The sequence below is a fragment of the Lissotriton helveticus genome, chromosome 2_1, assembly GCF_964261635.1.
Source record: "Lissotriton helveticus chromosome 2_1, aLisHel1.1, whole genome shotgun sequence".
Lineage (NCBI taxonomy): Eukaryota > Metazoa > Chordata > Amphibia > Caudata > Salamandridae > Lissotriton > Lissotriton helveticus.
This window is the reverse complement of record NC_136059.1, coordinates 366062693-366083515: the sequence shown is the minus strand read 5'-3', so window position 1 is coordinate 366083515 and position 20823 is coordinate 366062693.

The following is a 20823-nucleotide window of genomic DNA, read 5'->3' as shown; positions in this document are numbered from 1 at the left end:
CCTAAGTAAATAAAGGTCAGATCGTACTCAAACATAGGACAACTTTATCACTTAAAATGTTTAAGGCATCCTCCACCAGGACAATGTCCTCAGTGCTGGAAGTCTATTGGGAAAAGGTCTCAGAGCAGCTCTTCATGGAGCTGAGATCAAGGGATATGGAAATGTTTCAAACTTAACAAAATATGAAAATCTTTTTCTAAGATCATTGTTTTTCTGAGATCATTGTAAATAGTGCGCCTGTTCTGCCTTTATATCTTGATCTAGCTCTAAATATGGTAGCCAATATAGTAAACGTTAGACCACTGATATATTGGTTCCAGATTGAAGAACTGGAATACTATCGGAAGTCCTTGATTGAATGGATTGAACTACATAATCAGTGTTTTGTCCCATCACCTGGATATGTTAAATTTTGGTTTCGCAAGCTGGACCTTGAAGAACTCTAGGATAGCCTATGCTATATAAACAAAAGTATGAAGAATGAATGAATAGAAATAACTGGGTCTATGTCACCATGGGTTCCAATACAAGAAGGGGGGACTAGTTGGGAAATTCTCAGATGACAAATGTGCCCCAAAGTTTTAACCTTATGTGGACAATGCTTTTCCCCACGCAGCAAAAACATTCAATATACAATAGAGAAAAAGGGTGGCAGAGTATAGGATGCACTTGTTGTAGGAGTTGTGTAGAGCTGGGCCGGACTGGGAACCAAAACCGCCCCTGTCAAACTGCGCAGCTTGCCCCCCCTGGGGTGAGGGGGGCAGGGTACAGCTGAACCATTTGCAAGGGCTGGTTTCAGCCAATTTTGTTACAGGGGGCCGATGTTGCTGACCCCTGGTAACAAAAACCGCCCCCCTAGGGGCCCGAAACCGGCCCTCACCCTAGCAGCCCACCGGGAAAACTCCCGGTGCCCTCCACGGCCAGCCCAGCCCTAGTGCCATGCCTAGTGCCAAAAATAAAGTCAGGAATATGACAATTGCACTTATTAATGCCAGATCCCTCGGACGGCACCGGCAGGAGATTCAAGATCTGATTCTTGATAAGAACATAGATATGTTATTTATAACTGAGACCTGGATGGATGCTGACTCAGACCCAGACTTGGTGGTCGCTGTACCGCAGGGATACACGGTACATCGACTAGATAGACAGAGAAAAAAAGGAGGAGGATTAGCGATCATTCTTCGTAATAACCACTCAGTCAGAACACTCCCGATTCCGTCCACTTGCTGTGAAGCCCTTCAATTTGACATTAAGGTGACTCCCTCATACACCTTGAAAGGAGTACTTATGTATAGACCGCCTGGCCCTCGTGCTGTTTTCCTGGCGAACTTTAATTCGCTGATCGAATCTTTGGCGACCGAGGACTCCACTATAGTATTAGGGGATATGAACTTTCACTTAGAGAAGAGGGAGGATGCAGACTCCCAAGCACTAAGGGAAGACCTGGAAAGCCTGGGGCTGTTTTAACTGGTTAATGTTCCCACTCATGAGGCTGGCCATACTTTGGATGGCATTTTTTCCAACATAGAAGGGATACCAGTCCAGGATATCCTTCCCCTTACATGGTCAGATCATTATGCCATACTCTGCGCTCTTCCCATCACTGGCTCTCCTCCAACCAGACAGGCTCATTTAAATAAAGAGCCTTTCAAAGTATGGAAAGACATAGATAACGCAGCTCTCACAGACCTCCTGAGCAATACCTACCCCATTATATCCTTGGATCCTAATCTAGCCGTTAAACAATTTTTAGACTGGATAGGGAATGCAATGGACCTATTGGTCCCATCCAAGACCATTTCTAGAAATAGAAAACTACCTTTGGCTCCAGGGTTCACAGAAGAACTCTGGAGACAAAAACAAGAATGCAGAAAGCAAGAAAGATACTGCGTAAGTCTTACGATCAAGTCTGCAAACTCCGCTATAAGGAGACACAGCTTTGCTACAAAAAAATGATTCTTGCGGCCAAGAAGTTTTTTGGAGATCAAATTGATAATGCCAAAAACTTCAGCAAACAGCTATTTGAGGTAGTGAAACAACTGGCCGGGAAGTTTGCAGATACAGCACCCATTCCATCGCAGGCTCTCTGTAACTCTTTGGCTAACTTTTTTTTCTCTAAAGTTAATGACATTTACTTAGAGTTTTCGGCCATCGACCCACCAGCTTCAATTACCTCACATACTCATCCTCCTACCTGTTCACTGGATCAATTTGAAGGACTAGAGGAGGAACAAATCAGGGACATCATGCAGTCAATAAAAACAGGATCTGCCTTGGACCCTTGTCCACCCAAGGTCTACCTGCCGGTAATAGATACCATCAGTACAGCTATTACGCAAGTCTGTAACACGGTACTTAGGTCAGGGATATATCCGAACATCCTAAAGAACACTCTTTTTAAACCGCTCCTCAAAAAAAACGGTCTAGATAAGGAGCTGCTGAAGAATTACAGACCTATTGCCAGTCTGCCATTTCTAGCCAAAGTGCTCGAAAAGGCAATGAACGTTCAGTTATCTGACTACCTTGAGAAAAATAATTTGCTGGATGACACGCAGTTCGGGTTTTGCAAACTCCACGGCACCTAGACGGCCCTAATTAAGGCGGCTGATGATATCCGAACCATCAGAGACCATGGAGGGACTGCTGTCCTCATAATGCTGGACCTATCAGCGGCTTTCGACACGGTCAATCATTCCATTCTGATTGACCGTGTCGGAAATCTGGCCATTCGATCTAGCGCTAAAGACCTGCTTGCTTCGTTTCTGTCTAGCCGTACACAAGCAGTGACGCTGGGACCTTTTAAGTCACCAGAACTTGCCCTACCCTGTGGTGTTCCTCAAGGCTCATCTCTAAGTCCGACACTATTCAATATCTATATGTCGGACTTAGCAAGAGTTATTAAATCTTACCAGATGAGCCTTACCTCCTATGCTGATGACACCCAGCTGGTGCTTGCTATTAACAACGATGGAGAACAGGTAGCGGCACGTTTCCAAGAAGGTATGTCAGCAATCAAAGACTGGATGAAGACCAACTGCCTCAGTTTGAACTCTGAGAAGACGGAGGTAGTCATCTTCGGGAAGATCTCCCCACAATGGTCAGCAAATGTGGTGGCCTTCATCCTTGGGAGCCTTACCAGTGCCAGCAGCAAGGGTCAGAAATCTGGGAATAGTCTTTGATGAGAAGCTCAATTTTGTGGCACACGCTAACCAAACTGCTGCAAATGCTCATCACAAACTCAGGCTGATACGAAAAATCATCCCATTTCTCTCGGAAAGCGCTGGTAAAACAGTGGTGAGCACTCTTGTGCTCTCTTCTTTAGATTATTGTAACAGCTTATTTGCCAATGCACAAAACCGGGTAATCTCCAAACTGCAAATGATTCGAAATGCGGCAGCAAGAGTACTATCCAGGACCCCCAAATTTAAATCAATCAGTCACACTATTAGAAATTACCACTGGCTAACAATCAACAACCGGATTAAATTTAAATCACTCTGTCTGACCTTCAAGGCTATACATAACCAAGGGCCAAAGTTTCTCCGAGAACAGCTTGCTACTTATTGTCCGTCAAGACAACTCAGATCAATGTCACTGCACCAACTTGCAGTTTCCCGCACCAGGACGGTTACATGGGGAGACAAACGTTTTACGGTGACTGCAGCCAGACTCTGGAACTCGCTTCCGTTAATAATTAGATCGAGTCAATATCTTCTCCAGTTCAGGAAACTGCTGAAGACGTGGTTGTTTAACCAGTAATGAGTCCTCTTAGCAACATGCGGCCATCCTTAGAGATCCTAATTGTAATCTTAGCGCCAAGATGCCTACGGGCATACGTATGCGCTTTACAAATTGTAATAATAAATAAATAAAATAGTGTAGATTCACAGTAAATAAATCAGAATGCTCGAAGGATGTATGTAATGCCCACCCACTGTCACAAATTGTGAAGACAAAAGCCCACACGATTAGTCACAAAAAAAATTCCTATCCTGAGCAATAAGTATCCAAAGTAATTAGAACAGTCCACAATGGTAGTTGCCACAGAATTCTTCTTCTGTTCTTTATTGTCATTTGATACAGTCCAACATAGATGTAGATTCTAGCCAAGACGTGTTCAGTCTATCTGGAGTAAACCATAGACTTCTTCAGGGCAAACTGCAATCAAGCTTTGTCAGAGTAGTAGTATAAAAAACTCAAAGGTACATTATCCAAGTAGGAAATGCCAGTAATGTCAGAAGGCGCAATAATTCAGAGAACTATATATCAAGAAAGTGAAAACGCTCCACTAGCAAGGCGCTAAATTCTCAAGTTTCCATCATAAGTCAATGAACGATATCCATGAAACTCCTGAGAGAAATGACAGTCCACGTGGAGAGTGCTCCCCAGGAAGTACGGCGTCAGCACCAGCACAAAAAGCAAGGGCAAGAGATGTCAACACTCCCATAACCAGTATATCTCAAAAGTGCCTGTCATGAAAACTGTACAGGTGAATTGAGATGTCATCTACTAGTATAAGAGCTTCTCCTTGTTTAGAAAGTTTGGATCTAAGCCAGTCCTAGGACGATGGACACATTCCAGCAAGTTAAATATTTCCCTAAATCGAGGAGAACGTACGTTAATGTTGTCTTGTTGTCTGGTGCTACCTTATGACATGCTTACCTGAAAACACTATCTGTCAGTATCTTCACCATACTTTGCACATCTGAGTTCATCAAAAACATGATACTTTAGCTCTCACAGTCCAACTACATTTATGTAGTTTCAGAATCAGACATTCTGAAGCTCTGTTGTACTCTAGGATTAAAAATATGACATTTGGACTTCCACAAACACAGGGGCAATGAGTGTCAGTACCATTTATATAGCATGATAACATAACCTGTGTGCGCTGAATAACCGATGTTTATTGTTTTCCAACTTGATGGTACACATTTTACCCACGACAGAAGGATGAAAGTCTGAGCTTACCTGCTGCGATTTGAACCTGTGGTCATGTCGTCAAACACAGACCCCCTACAGCAGAAGCATTGGTCCACTAAACCAGCAAACCCAGCATAGTCCACTAACCCACCAAACCCGGCATGAAGAAGCTATCATCGCTTTGTGATTTTTCAGTGTTCATGTTCTTGATAAATTCTTTGGCTTGTTTTTCCTTAATCTTGCCTTTTAGGAATTGTCTGCTTTCTACCATATGTTGGGTAGGTGCATTGATGAAAGGAAATGGCACTCGATTCTTAGTGGCTGGAAACATAATGATTTCAAAACAAAGTCCCTTCTAACTTTCTCTCTTTGCTCTAAGTGCTTCAGGTTTATGTCTGGCACAGTGCACTCCTCCTGATACAGGAAGAGTGTGGTGAAGTGATATTTTGCTGATTTCAGTGCCTGTAGTACTATTTAAGAGGACCATTTCTTCACGTTTTCTATGATACATTTTTCTATTTCACTCAAGTCAGGTTAGGTTTCAATATCATATTTAGTTGTTCCTGCATTCTGTCCCTTAACAGAATTCTGACAAACTATTGTGTAAAAAATATCAAGGTTCACAAACATGTAAAAAATATCATGATGGCAAGCATATTTTGGCATGGAATTTAAGAGGTAGAAATAGCTTCTTTTTAGGTATTTAATATTGCATTTTGTTAATATAATTGTGTATGATATTGTTCTATTTAATATAGTTGTGTAAAATATTGTTTTTTAGTTTGATACATATTTATTTAAGTATTATAAATTATTAGTATTATAATAATATTTCAGTTTTATGTTGGGTTAATATAGTTTGTAAGTTTTTATATATTTTGTACTTACTTAGAAATTATTAATTTAGTAGTAGATTGTTTGGTTTGAAGGGGATCAGGGTGGGAGGGTTTTTATAATGTAAATTGTGTATGTTAATTAATTGATTAATTGTAATTTTTATTGATTTTTAACTAATTGTTAAGTGGTTGGTCAGTTTATTTATTTATTAAATTATGTTAAAGTTAAATAACTTTATATTCATTAATAGTTTTTCATATTTATAACATTATTTTGTATTCGTTTTAAATGTTAGTGTCCGTTTTGTATGCTAGTGGGGAGGAGAGGAATATGTTTTAATTAAATGCCCATATGTTTAATATTTGTTTTTAAATACTCATTTTTGTTCAAAGTTGTATTTTAATATGAAATTCGTATTTTTTAATTTAATTTCAGTTATTTTCTATGAAAAACTGTATCCTTGTAATTCAGAGCTAATCTTGATTTGTCTCTATCAGAATCTTTCATTTTGTCTTTTTCTGGTGGACGTTGTTTACTCTTTTCCAGAACTGGTGCATTTCAGAAATTCTGCCTTTCTGAGTGTCCAGAAGGACGTCATAAACACTTCCAAAACACTGCTATTCTACTCACAAGGGTTGTGACATTCAGTCATCTTACCACCAGTCATAATGATCATAGTTTCTGGGTCATTTAACCCAAAGTATACGTCCCATTTACATGGTGCGTGTCATAGCTGGAGAAGCCTTTCTTTACAAACATTAGTCTCTGCTGAGAAGAGGAAAGAGATATGCATTATTGTTTACCCTAAAATTATACAACCCATATTTCCTTGTGGAAGACAGGATCCGAGAGTGCTGATGGTGCCGGAAGCAGATAATGGTCACTCTCTGTGTCTTTTGCCTTAGTGCATTCTTGAGGCAATCCCAGTGGACCGCCCATATCTCCAAAGATGGGAGTAATTGTATGTTCAGTAGTTTTGGTTTAAAGTTGATTAGGTTGGCTTTGGTATTGTCTCCTTACCAAAGAAATAAGCATTTACTTCCACATTTACTGGCCCAAGATAGGCACAAGTCCACTTTGGTCAAGAATGTTCTCAAAATTATTCCTGGCAGTTTCTTTTCTCTTGTGAAAGACAAGTTTGTTTATTTTCATGGATTTATCTTCTTTATAGATTTCAATTGCTTTATCTTTTACTTTGCCAATAGAGGCTAATGTAGTACCCTGACACGTTTAGCAGAAAAGATCATCATGCTGTGAGACAAAGAACCCAGTTTCAAGTTTTCAACATGCCTTTAGAAAATCAACTTAGTTTTTCACAAGTAGTATGCAATGTGATATTGAAGTGGGCAAGTCACTGGTGGTAGTATAGCAGATGTGTTATAGCATCACAGGGATTTATTGGGTCTGGTGCTGGAAATCACTGTCTAAAGGTCATGAATAAGAACATTTCTTAATTTCTTGAGCCTGACCTTAGTATGGCAACTGCAAACAGCAAACACCATGTTTAGCCACCACTACATCCCGCAGATCAGTGATGCTGTGGAACTTCTCCCTTATATGCCGGTGAAAGATAGCATTATATATGGCACCATGGTACTTGCCACTACATGGCACAGGCAGGTGTCAGGGTGAAGGATAGCTTGGCTGGTTCCAAGTACCGGCAATTCAGAGAGGGTGCTGACAGGAAATGCAGACCATTTCATAGGTGAAATGGAGCCTGCATCTGTAGGTTTCCATTTCCAGCCCATTCACGTGTTGGCAATGTTCATGGGTGTGTGTGCAGTGGCATCTCCAAGTGCATTAGAGGGCACACTTGTAGATTCATATGTATTTCCAAATTGCTCACAATGACTGTATTCTATAATGCTGATTCCCACTGTGTTAAAAAATGCCTTTCATCTGTGTTTCCCTGGATGACCACTAATCAATTGAAATGCAACTGCGATAAGACTGAAATACTACTTTTTAGCTATAATATATCAGATTCAGGGCAGAACTTTTGGCTGAGGGAGCCCCACTTCCCAGCCCTCACGAGGGCATACTTTAGAATGTGGTAATCAAATTTGATCAACTCCTCTCCTTTCAGCCACAAATGAATGTTTTGGGATGTTACTCACTTTGGAAACGATTCTTCCCCTAATTTCCTTTTCTGCAAAATAAGAAGGTCATTCAGGCTCTTATAACGTCCAGACAGGACTATGGAAATGACCTATACCTATGTCTCCCTGACTAACTACTAAATAAGCTTCAGGTGAGCCAAAACTCCGCAGCCCGAATTCTCCTTAAACTCCTCCCAAGATCTCATGTATCCCAACCTTTGAGCGATCTCCATTGACTTTCATTTAAGAAAATAATTATTTTTAAATCACTAGTCCTGGTCCATGAAGCCCTCCACTCCACATGTGCAGGCTATCTCAGGGACAGAATTACATTTTACATCCCCTCCACAAACCTATGATCAGCAAATGGTCTGCTGGCTAAGACACCTAAGATCTACTGGGCAAGAATTGGAGGTCGGACCTTTTCCTATCTCAAGCCGGATATCTTAAATAAGCTCCCTTTCGAGCTATGTGCAATGGCTGTGATATCCATTTTAAAGAAAAAACTAAAAACTTGGCGGTTCCAACAAGAGTATTTCTTCTGTCGCTTTTTGGAGGTAGTCTTGAACTCAGCGCCAGGACACTCCTAGTAGTATTCCTGTGCTTTACAAATCACATATCAAATCAAATATTTTCTCAGTGGACCTCAGACAGGGGGAGGGACTAGAATTAGCATGCTGGTTGGGAGTTCAGGTAAGGTACAGCTGTCTGGGACTCAGACTCCCTAGTTGGGTGAAAAGTAGCTATTCTTCCTCTCCAGAGTCAGCTTTTTAAGTGAACTGCATGCCATACCGATGAATTTTGTATGTAAGATTCATCTTGCCAGTATAACCTGACGGGGCACTCCACACAGTCTTTGGGGATCTCAGAATGGTTGTATTTATGGCAAGAGATAGATAGCAAAATTAGATCTCTTTGTCCTTTACCCGTGTATGTCACTGTTGAGTGCCATGAGACAGGATCCTTGCACCATATCTCCTCTCACTCTCTAGTTAGCAGCATGAGATGGTCTCGGTCATACTTGTGAAGAAAGCTAGAAGTCTGAATCAGGCAATATGTTGAATACAACTGCGCAATTAACTTCATGAAGCTTAACATAGTTGTGGCAGCTTTGCCCTTTCCACCGGAAGTTGACCAGTGCCTTTGGAGAAGCCAGCAGTTAGCCTCAGAAGTCGGCGATCTACATGTGCTCCACTTCTCTACTCATCCAGCTAAAGACACACACTAAGTGGCAGTCAACAGCAAGTTGCACTGGCTCTTGAGTGCACTCATGTTCAGCAGAAATGCCAACCAGCAGCCTCATCTGTTTCTCTCTTCCTCTGTCACTTCACAGCCGATATCAGTTGCAGCATGTTAAAAGACACCAAATTCTTCTTTTCTGTAAAAGTGGGATACATGATTTGGAAACATTGTAAGCTGTATCCACTTTAAACTGAAGAGAAAAAAACAGGTTTGTTAGACCTGGCATCTTTGGAATGGTTTCCCCTGTCTTTTTGCCTCTGCCTCCTGTATTTTTGACGCTGTGCTGGATTTTGTTTTGGCTGCTTAGATGCTTTGGGCACTTTGCCACTGCTGATCAGTGTCAAAGTGCAAGTGCTGCCTGTGTAAATTGTTATTGTAATTGGTTATCCATGATTGGCATATTTGTATCACCAAGACGTCCCTAGTAAAGTGCACTGAGTGTGCCAGGGTGGTGATACAAATGCTACTAGTGGGCCTGCAGCACTGACTGTGCCCCCACAAGAGTAGCCCTAAAATGGTGCCTCAGGCCTGCCACCGCAGTGCCTGTGTGCAGTCTGTGAACTGCCATGTCCTCCTGGTCAGTGTCCCCAGTGACCAGGCCTAACCCTTCCCTTTCTGTACACATTGGTCACCCCTATGGAAGACCCGAGGTGCCCCCTTGGGCAGGGTGCAGTGTATGTGAAAGGTAGAGCATGTACTAGTGCAGGTGACATGCTCTGGTAGTGAATTACAGCCATTTTCGTTTTTCACTATTGTAAGGCTATCTTGCCAATAGGCTATCATGGGGAATGCTGGCTACAGTGGTTACCTGCATATCGTTCCATAGGAGCAATATAGGACATACAAGTCTGGTATCCCTGAACTCAGAATTTAATAGCACATCTTTTAGGAAAGGTGGTTTTAAATCCTGTGTTTGAGAACAGCACTTTTAGAAAGTTGCTGTTCTCTTGTCTGACCTTTCTGTGTGCCTTGGCCTGTTTGTTAATTGACTGTCTGGTTTGTGAGTGAAGGGGCTGGGTGGCTCCCAGAGGCTGAGAGGGCCAGTCCTGGGCTGAATAGCTCCATCTGCATCTAGAGTGGTGGGAGGGGGTAGCACCTGGGCCTGAATAGGGCTGTGTCTGCCTTCCACAATGCTGGCTCCACCTCCTGCTGGGTGGCTGACGACCTTGCCCCTCTCTATGAAAGGAAAGGAGAGGCCAGGAAAACAAAGTGCTCAAGGAAGACCCAGAACTGGTTCAGACCGGGCTCAGAGCCCTCCTGCACAAAGGGAACAAAGACTTTTAGGGATATAAGTACAGAACCCCAGACTACAGAAAACAAGATCATCCTGGAATCAAGAAGGAACCTCTGCCAAGGAGAAAGTTGGAAGACTGAAGAAGGAAGAACTGTCCTGCTGTATGCTTGCGGACTGACCTGCAGTTGCTTTGCTGCCAAGGAGAGGGGAAGGACTTCGCTTTGTGCTGTGTCCCCTTGCTTGAAGGAATCTCCAAGGGCCTGAGAAGAGCTGGCTCCCTGTTAAGAAGTCCCAGGAACAAAAGGACTTCACCCCCAGCTTCCCTGAACTCTACTGAGAGTTCTTGGGCCAGTTGTGGTGCCTCTGGAAGTTGTACCAGTGCTTGGGAATCTGGAAGTCAAGATACTAAAGGCTTTCTGCAAAGTTTCACGCATTGCACACTTGCGGAGCGCATCCCTGTCAGTGCGAGGAAATTCCCGCCGCCACGAAGATCGAGATCGTCGCAGCGCCTGTTACCGCTGCAAGAACCGACACATCCTTCGCTTGCGGAATGCATGGCTCCAGTACGGGAAAAGCACCATCGCTGCGAACATCGTCGCAGAGCCTGTTGTCACTGGGTGAGATCGTCGCACCGCCTGCTTGCGGACTGCATCACGTCGTTGCGAGATTCATCGCAGAGCCATCGCATCGAGGGGCCGTGAGAGGAGAAGATCGACACTGGGCCGCTGCACCTGAGTTTGTCGCCGTCCCGAAGATCGACGCATCATACCTTTTGCAAGCCGCTTCCACCGAAACCTGCGCACCAGAATCCACGCAAGGTATCGCATGCCTTCCCATACAGACCGGAGTCACTGCAACACGCCCGCTACATCCAGCGGGGTTGTCGCATCGCCTCCCTCAGGGTCTCAGGAGTAATGCATCGCTTGCTCTTCAACGCTGCAGCTTTCACTTGGAACTTTTGTCGCATCTAAAGGTACTGTTGGCTAAAATGTGACGCAACTGTGGATTATTTTAACGCAACCTTAAGAACACTTTTGAAACCATACTCTTGAACTGTGTATGTTTGATTTTTGTCGTCTTTGTTTTATGTAGTTTAGATTAAAATACCTTTATTTTTCTAAACTGTTGTGGAGTCAGTTTGTGGTGTTTTCTATGTGTTACTGTGAGTGTTGGTACAAATACTTTGCACATTGCCTTTGATAAGCCTGACTGCTCGTGCCAAGCTACTAAGGGGATGAGAAGGGTTATATAAAGAGTGTATCCTTCTTACCCTGACTAGAAGAAAGGGTCCCTATTTGGACAGTAGTACCTACCTCTGCCAACTAGAGACCCCCAGTTCTAACAAGGTGAATAATGCCAATGCTTGTAAAGCATATCAGAAGACAGTAATTCCTAAAACGGTAGCGTTAGCATACAGTCCTACCTTATGGTGCCTTAGCTTCCTTCTTCTGGAAACAATAAGGTGCAGCTCCCATGTGGGAACTGGGTTATTTTCACATGCATAAAGACAAGGTACCCAAATGAGGTTGTTTGTTTGAAATTATCACTTGATTTCTGTGACAAAAGTACATCAGTAAAACATTTCATATAATTTGACAATTTTTCTAGCAGCTGCATGCGTTGTTAGTACTCTCGAGACAGACATTTAAGAGCAAGCTAGCTCTATACTGACTACCACAAAGCTAGATATCACATGTAGAGAGAAACACTGAACCATTCAGGACACAACATGCCCAGCACAAGTAGAGATCACGCACTCCTCATGCCAGACATCTGGACACATACACACTGGCCCACACTAGCTCTCCCCAAGGTCGAGAGCCATCTGTGCCCTTATCAGATGCCTGCATTCCTTGATTTGTGACTGAGATGCTTTTTGGAATGTAGAAAATTGTTTTATTGTACCACATGAACTGTATATAATAGTGGCTAAATATTTGTACACCAAGAGACTTTGAGCAGATGCACTCTGTCGAGACTCTCCCGGCTGCAGCATCTAATTAAACCAATTCATTCCTGTTTTACCAAACACGTCTTGCCTGTTAATTTAATTAAGGTAAACTCATATTGGAGCAACAAGAGCATGTCACTTTATATTGTTTTGCTCACATTACTCGGCGCCTCAGTCATCCTTTATGGTCCCTGTTTAATGAGACAGCACCAGACAGAATTAGAATTTGTGCAGAAACTCTCTATATTAGAGATCTGTTATGCAGTGTTAAACTTTATTAAGACGACCTTAAGAATCAGGAAACGATATGAAGAGTTATACATATGTTTCAACCCTGTTACTCTGCTAGACCATAAACTTGATTGTTGTACCCCTGATGATTTGAGTGGACAGTTGTAATTTTTATCATACATTTATTTGTACATATGATTCAATCCAATTATTCTTATAGACCATGAACTCAACAGCTGTACTCTTGATGATTTAAGTGGGCAATTGTAATTTTAATCACATACGTATTTGTACATGTATCGTTATGAGTTTCATGACATTTGCCGAATAAAGATAGATTTGAAACTGAACTGAAAAAGTAATTTGACTACATATACAACTGCCATTTGCAATCACAAAAAATGAGGGTGTTTTTTAATGTATTGTTTATTTAGTTCATTTTCGCCCACCTCTATGTCATCAGTCTTATACTGTGATATTTTATGCCAAGTGCTAACTAATAGTTAAATAAACACAAGGGAACCCAAAGATCAAGATTTAACTAGAACAATGGCCCCTAAGGAAATAATAGAAGAACAATACTCAGGGAGCAAAACAAATCATCCCCAGGAGTAATTATAAGAGGGAAGGTCTTGATCAGACGCCAGGAACAAGTCATCTTTACACACTGTATTGGATCTATCCTTGTTATTTCTCAACACCTCATAATCTGGATGTGTTACTGATTTTCCCTTTGAACTATGGGACCTCCGGGTGAGTGCACTCGCTTTACCTTATAATTGCCATGCATAATAGTGAGGACCACAAGATCTATCAGCCAACGCTTTTCTGGACAGGAGTCATCTCTTCCCATGACCCTATGTCCACTTAACACTAACAGCCAGATTCATGAAAGGAAATCCGGCTCGCAACTTTGCGAGCGCAATTTTTGCTTTTGGGTTTCATTATCCCAAATGCAAAAATCGCAAATTGCGAAATCGCTAAATTGCGAGGAATTGCATTTAAGGAATCTCTATTTGAGATTCCTTAAATGCAATTCATGAACCATTTCAGAATTGCGAAATCACAATTTTTCTGCGCTATTCACCGCGAAGTCTGACTTTGTGGTAAATAGCGAAAACTTAGAAAAATGGTCTTTAGTGCATTTTTCTAAGTTGTATGTTACACACACACATGTCCTTTGGACATGTGTGTGCGCAACACCAGTGTCAATTAACATTTCAGGGGTGCTACAGGGTGTCCTTTGGACACCCCTGGCACCCTTGAAATTGCATCCTTATTTGCGTTTAGGGCCTTTAGGCCCATAGGAATGAATGGGGAGTCATTCCTTATTTGCGATTAGCAATTTGCTAATCGCAAATAAGGAAGCTGTAGAAATCGCAATTATTTTTGCGATTTCTACATGAATCCCGTTTTGCGAGTCTTTAATAGCGATTCCTTAATAATCACTATTAAGGACTCGCAAAACAAGACATTGATGAATCTGGCCGTAAGGGCCCTATTAGGATGGCGGACGGACCTGCGTCCGTCCGCCACCCCAGAGGTGGAGGGACCGTCTGCAGGGGCAGCGGCGGTCCCTCTGTGCGAATTAGGATGTGACCACCACCCTGGCGGTCACATCCTGTATTTTTAACATTGCGGCGGGTGCTGCTTGAAGCAGCGCCCGCCGCAATGTTAAAACTGCATGCAGTGCATTTGCATGCACAGAGCGGCAGGCACCGCTTTGTGCCTGCCTCTTTGTGCATGCAAATACATGGGGGTATCCCCCACTTCACACTGGGGGCCCGCAACGGGCCCCCAAAGAAAAGACTGTATGCCATTTCGTGGCAGCATTGCCGCCGCGGAAAGACATATCCCACTGCATATCCTAATATGGCTGGCGGTGTCTGATAGACACCGCCACCATATTGCGGCGGAAAAGCGGTGGACGGTCTTCCCGTCCGCAGATGACCCCTCTGCCATCCTAATCTGGCGGGGGTCTTTTCACTCACCGCAGCGGTGCATTCGCATCCCCTGGGCCGGCGGTGGCTTCCGCCGGCCCGGAGGATGCGGATTCACAGCAATCCTAATCGGGCCCTAAGTTATTTATTTACATTACCCTGTTATAATGTAATCAGGTTTATATAGGTGTTGTCCTGAAGATGATCCTATATTCTTAATGGATTGAAACGTTGGCGGCCTTAAAACACTCTTACCCACTGAAAATTGTGTATATGACTTATGGGTGTAGTAGTGTTTTGTCCTATGAATAAGTGAGCTCCACTGTGCACATTAGTGTGGTCACTCATTGGTTTTTGCCTGTTTTCTTGGTTTTTAACACTTGTAAGGATTACCCCAGCTGGGATAATTTTCCTTATTTAACCTATATTTATGTCTATTGGAAATAAAATGCTGTTTATCGATTCATTGTAGTTAAACCTGGGGATTATTTGTTTTGCTTCTAGAGTAATGTTCTTCCATTATTTTCTTAGGGACCTCTGGTGATGTGTGTTCGGAGCTCTGTGTCGTCATGGAGTATTAGATCCCCTTGGGATTCCAGGACAGGCAGTTGTCTCTGGGCCCCTCTTGAGGAGACATGGCGTCGCTCACAATAAAAATCTAAAACCACTTTAAACGTGTCTGGATTTACTTTATGAATTTTGTGACGAGGCTGGCACCAAGGAATATTTAAGACTCAATCTACGTGAAAACAGAAACCAAGAATGAAACAAGAAACGACATGGGCCAGAGGATCAACATTCAACGAAGAACCACAAAGGAAAAAAAAAGAAGCTTGACATGAGTCTTTGGTAACATAGAAAAACGCTAGATGGTACGACTCTTCCCGAGGTGAGAGACACTTTAATTTTCTACCAGCGGCTCAAATATATTGCTTAATTTGCCACAGGCATCAACAGCTAGAGCGCGACACAAGAAGTGCGAGACGCTTGTGGCTTGCGAGGTGCAAGCTGATCCTACCATGCTGTTCTCCGAGACGTGTAGGTCTCTCGCTTTCACTTGAGAATGCGCTTTCAAGCCGAGTGGTCCATTGCACCCGCTATTTAGACTTGAATCCCTTACTTTGAAGTGTTGACTGATCTTCATTGTCGCTTCGCTTGCCAGCAGTACTCAGCCCTGACAGGCATACTTTGCGCAACATTCTGCTTTCACCTCGAGCTCCTTGGGACAAATTTAATTCTGGGAATCAATAGTAGAGGAAAGAGAAAAAAGACAAAGCACAGTTCACATTTCATCAGTAAAGAAAGAGGACTGAATCCCTCCTAGTTTAATCACTTTAGTTAAAGCAAAGTTTTCTACAATTTGATTTTGCTAAGCAAACTTTTCAACAGCGATTTGCACGGTTTGCAAATAACTTTCTGTGTAATCCAAAAGTGTCTTCAGTGATTTGCACATTTATATACTTTTTTCCAGTTATTTCATTTCACTAATTACTCAGAATACATTGCAGAGCACAGCGATTTGCACGCTGGTAAAGCTTTGGATCTTCTACAAGATATTTTATCACAGCAATTTGCACGCTTGTCAAACTTTCAATTGGCTACCACACCGTTTAAAAAAAACAAATTATTTTCAACATGCAGTGTCCAAGCTCCAGTGCCGTTCTTAGAATGGAACTTGTGGTTAAGATCTTTCAAAGCTTATCTAGGAGCAATTGATGGACAAAAATTTAGACCAGAAAGACGTAAAAATTTAATGTATTACCACTTAGGCGTAGAATGACAAAATGTATTACCACTTACCTGAACATGTCCCTGTGGTGGATAAAGACTTAGACAAATTTGATACAGCGGTTGCACAACTAGACAAGTACTTTTCCAACACTAAAAATATGGTTGTACATAGATGCACATTTTTCACAAGAACACAACAACCCAACGAAAGCATAGATACTTACGTTACGGCTTTAAAAATGCTAGCATCCAAACGTGAGTTTGACAATTTTATTGCAGAGTTAATTCGTGATCAATTAGTGGCTAGATGTCATTCTAAGAAAATACAAGAATGGTTGCTAGCATGCAAGAGTTCGTCATTAGACAAAGCTATAGATTTAGCAAAAAGTATTGAGGGTTCTTCGATCGACACAAAGTTGTTAGAAGAGTCACTAGCCAAGTCCACAATTTCAGCCACCAAATGTTTCTTGGAAAACACAAGACCTAAAACATTTCCTAGACCAAATAAGTTTCCACAACAGTTTCACAGAGTGTATTGTTATAGATGTGGCTCCCCATCACATGTTTCTTCTTTCACGTATTGTCCTGCAGTGGGTCAACAAGGTAAACAGTGTGGGAAAGTAGGTCATTTTTTAAAAGTGTGTAGGGCAGAGAGATCCACAAACATTTGCTGTGTTCTGAATGAACACAGTGGAGATTTTGAAAAGGAAAATTATGAAGAGAGCAGAGAATTAGTTTTGGGTGTAAGGTGTGTAAATACCAATGATGAAAAACTGATTTTAGACCCGAACCTCAATGTTTCTATTGAAAGTCACACAATTCAACTGTTGGTTGACGCTGGCGCACCCATAACCATTATCTCTCAAGACTTCTTTGAAAAAAATTGGCATAGTAAAGCTTTAGTTCCACCAGATATTCTAACCGTAGTGTTTGAAGGTAGTAGAGTAGATCTCATTGGTTTCTTTTGGTCTGACATCAAAATTTCAGACGAATCCATTAAAGGCAAAGTATATGTTGCCAGAAGAGGAATCAATGTCTCAGGTCTAATTCATCAAGCTGAGTTTGGTATTACAATAAGACCAGGTCTGGACTAACCTATTTCATTTGAGAAAAAGAGATTAGGATCAGTGTGTGACAGTAAGAAATGTATGGGATGGAAAATGTTGTGGTCTTTAAAGACAAATTAGGGATAATTTCAGATTTTGTATATACTATTAAAGTCAAACAGGATGTATCACCAGTCAAGCAGAAACTACATAACATCCCATTGAGTGTAAGGGGAGACCTCTGCATAATGCTTAAAGATATGTGCACCCAGGGCATCATTGAGAAAACAGAAGCAACTTTATGGTTAAAACAGCTTTTCACTAACACTCTAAGCCCCCTAGTGTACCATGTTTTAGTGAAGTTCTTTGTCACAGTAACAAAAGGATAAACAAACGACTCCATTTGGGAACCGTGTCTCGGTTCATGCTGCTACATAAAAAGCACACAGCTTGGCAATTTAGCCAAAATTTCGAGATCTGTCATTTTCTCAGATATTTTCATCATATTGTAGCTCACGGGATCTTGTAGCCTAGTTGTCAGTCAAACAATGAGCTGTTTTCTCCTCCCTGTGTGTCTAAAGTGCATTGTTTACATTATTCCAGCAGGCCACCTCCTCGTGCATTGAATTGAGAGCGATGTGGATATTATCTTTCTGAGTCATAATTAGAGTATTATGATGTGTTTTTGTATTATTAACATGTCGTACGGTGGAATACGAGAGCAGTGGGATTCATTTCACTGCAAAGCAGTATCTTCCACGCGCATTCCACTGTAGTGTATTTAAATGTAATTGGTTGTAAATATTGTGTTTTCAAAGCGCGGAATATGCTTGCCCTCGCGCTGCCCCAAGCCGGCAGGTGAAGAATAGAGAAATACGATCTAGGTGTGTCTTGCTGTAAATGTACAAAAAAGGATCGCATGCGAGGAGCCTCCCGCGCAGCGCGAGCAGATGGAGTGCACCGGCCTGCGCCACGGGCGAGACAGAAGAGGTCTATTAGTGACAGGTCTGGGTCCTCGCTGGCTCATTTAGATGCATGCTGCTTTGGTCTGTCCTCGGATTTCAGGCGTTCGAAGAGATCAGAGAGCGCAGGCCCCTTTCACCAGTTTTTAAGATGATACAGGACAGAATGCCCCTCAGAAAGACATTCCCGCTAATGCACAGATGAAGCCGATCACATTACAGGGCCTTTTGTCCTGATTGTACAAATGATGGCCGGACTAGCAAACGCAACACCTTGCCTTGCGCCATCATATCGTTTGAAGTCTCTCGGGCCTTTTTCTGCATATACACAACGCCAGGCAGCGGTTCATCAATAATAGACAAGCTTGGCTTCACAGGACTACAGAAGAAGGTAAACGAATCTGTTTGCCTGCAGCTTTTTGACACAGCTGTTTTTTCTCCCTCGGTCCCTCTGTGTAGGTTTTTTTTCTCTGCCAGTTACTGGTGCACGGTGCTCCCTAACAGCAACATGTCACGCCTGTCAGTCTGAATGACACGAGCCAGTTCCAAATTTAGATATATCGTCCATGAACCGAAGGGGAGGGTAAATACCACGAGAGTGGGGGCCCAGCTGCAGCCAACATCACCGGGCAACATGCTGCTTGGTTCTGTCTAGAACAATACGCATGGGAAGGGATCAGCTTCCAGCCATTTCAATTCTTTTAATACTGGTTAATTTTAGTTTTCTTCTTTTCAACACAAAGGGATTATTTTACAAATAAAGTTTACACTCTACTGAAGCCTTGGCGAACCTCTCCCAGCCTGCAACATGGGAGTGAGGGGATGGTGAGGGCACTTGGAAAACTTCATCTGTATCATGAGCAGCGAAACGCACACAAATAAATGACTGAAATAATGGAATGCAAAAATAAACCATGTGTAGATTCCTCAGGTCATAAGAGATTCACAGGTTTCAAGGCATGCACCACTAACGTGTAGGTATAAGGTGAGGAAAGTATGGAAGTCATCTCGTGCACAATGGGCTCAATTGCGAGTGTCCAAGTGGGGAAAGAGAAATTGTTGTTGCAGAACGCAGGAGGTTGATGTGTTTTTGTGACCCCTGCAGGCGTGGCAGGATGGGGTATTTAGCTGGTGGTTGTTTTGTGTCAGACTATGGTGTGAGGGTCTCATACTGGAAGAAATTATATCAGCCTGCTATGTTTTTTGGTCATTGTATACAGGGATGCTTTCATGAACTTGATGTTTGGCCGTTAGGCTCGTTTTTGTCCTTGGTGTGACTTATGATTGTGTTGATCTACGAGACTGTTGTGTAATTCTCTCCGAGTCTAACGTGGCCACAGTCAGTAGTGATTCTATTGACTCAGGGGGTCATGATGGAGTGTTACCGGAGTCTTTGGGTGGTTTTCTGGCTGTCAGACCTCAATTATTGTTCACATGCTGCACCAACCGGTTGTAAAGTAGACTTTTGCTCATAATTGGAAGACTCATTTTCTTGGATTAGGGTTGGGCGAATCTTGTCTACATCTTTCCCTGATTAGATTATCTGCTGCCTCTCGCTTCTCTTCCCTCTGAGGTGTCTTTTCCAGGGGTACCTGCATTCTAATTTCCATGGTGTGGTTGGTTTAACAGATCTTCTGCCGCTAGTTTCGCCCATACTCCTGCTAGGTCCACTCTTCTCATTGGCACTTTTGTGGACTGCACTTGCTCTTCACACTTCTTTGGAAGTGTCTGTGAGACTTGATACTCAATGTGATGTACAGCTCCTTAATCTGTTCAGAGGTTATTTGGTCTGGTCTCAGGGTGGTCAGGTCTCTGCTTCATTCCTCTCTTTCAGTATTGGCGTCATTGGACTTGCGCGCCACATCTTCAGATGTGATGTGTCCGTGTTGTCTGATCTTAGCTATCTTGAGATACTGCTTTGCTCTTAGTCCTCCTTGTTTCTCTTTCATTCTCTTGCGCTCAGTTTTATGGTGTGTAAGACGTCGTTTCTTTCTTCTTGCCTTGAGAGTTAATGCTTTGCCTTTTCCTAGCCAATCAACTTCCATGGGAAGGTGTTGGACTTTACTTTTAATCAATCAATCAGGGATTTGTGAAGCACACTACTCACCCCTGAGGGTCTCAAGGCGCTGACCGGGGTTTCTAGCATCTTCGGGTCATCCAGAGAGCCAGGTCTTGAGCCTCTTCCTGAATGCTTGCAGTGTGGGGGTTCGTCTGATGCTGAGGGGGAGTTCGTTCCAGGTCTTAACCGCGATGTAAGAGAAGGATATTCCTCCTGTTCGGGCTCTGCGGATGCGTGGAATTTTAGCCAGGGCAAGGTCGGCTGAGCGGAGGTTCCTCTTGGGGGTGTAGAAAGGGATTCTTTTGTTGAAGTATTGGGTTCCAGTATTGTGGAGGGTTTTGTAGGTGTGTGTGAGCAGCTTGAAGGTCCCTCTGTTTTTTGATGGGGAGCCAGTGGAGGTCTTGTAGGTGCTGAGTGATGTGGTCTAGTTGTGGGATGCTGAGGACGAGTTTGGCTGCTGCGTTCTGGAATCTGGAGTAGAGATTTGTTGATTCCGGCGTAGGGGGAATTCGTGTAGTCAAGTCTGCTGTTTATGAGTGCATGGGTGACGGTCTTTCTGGACTCA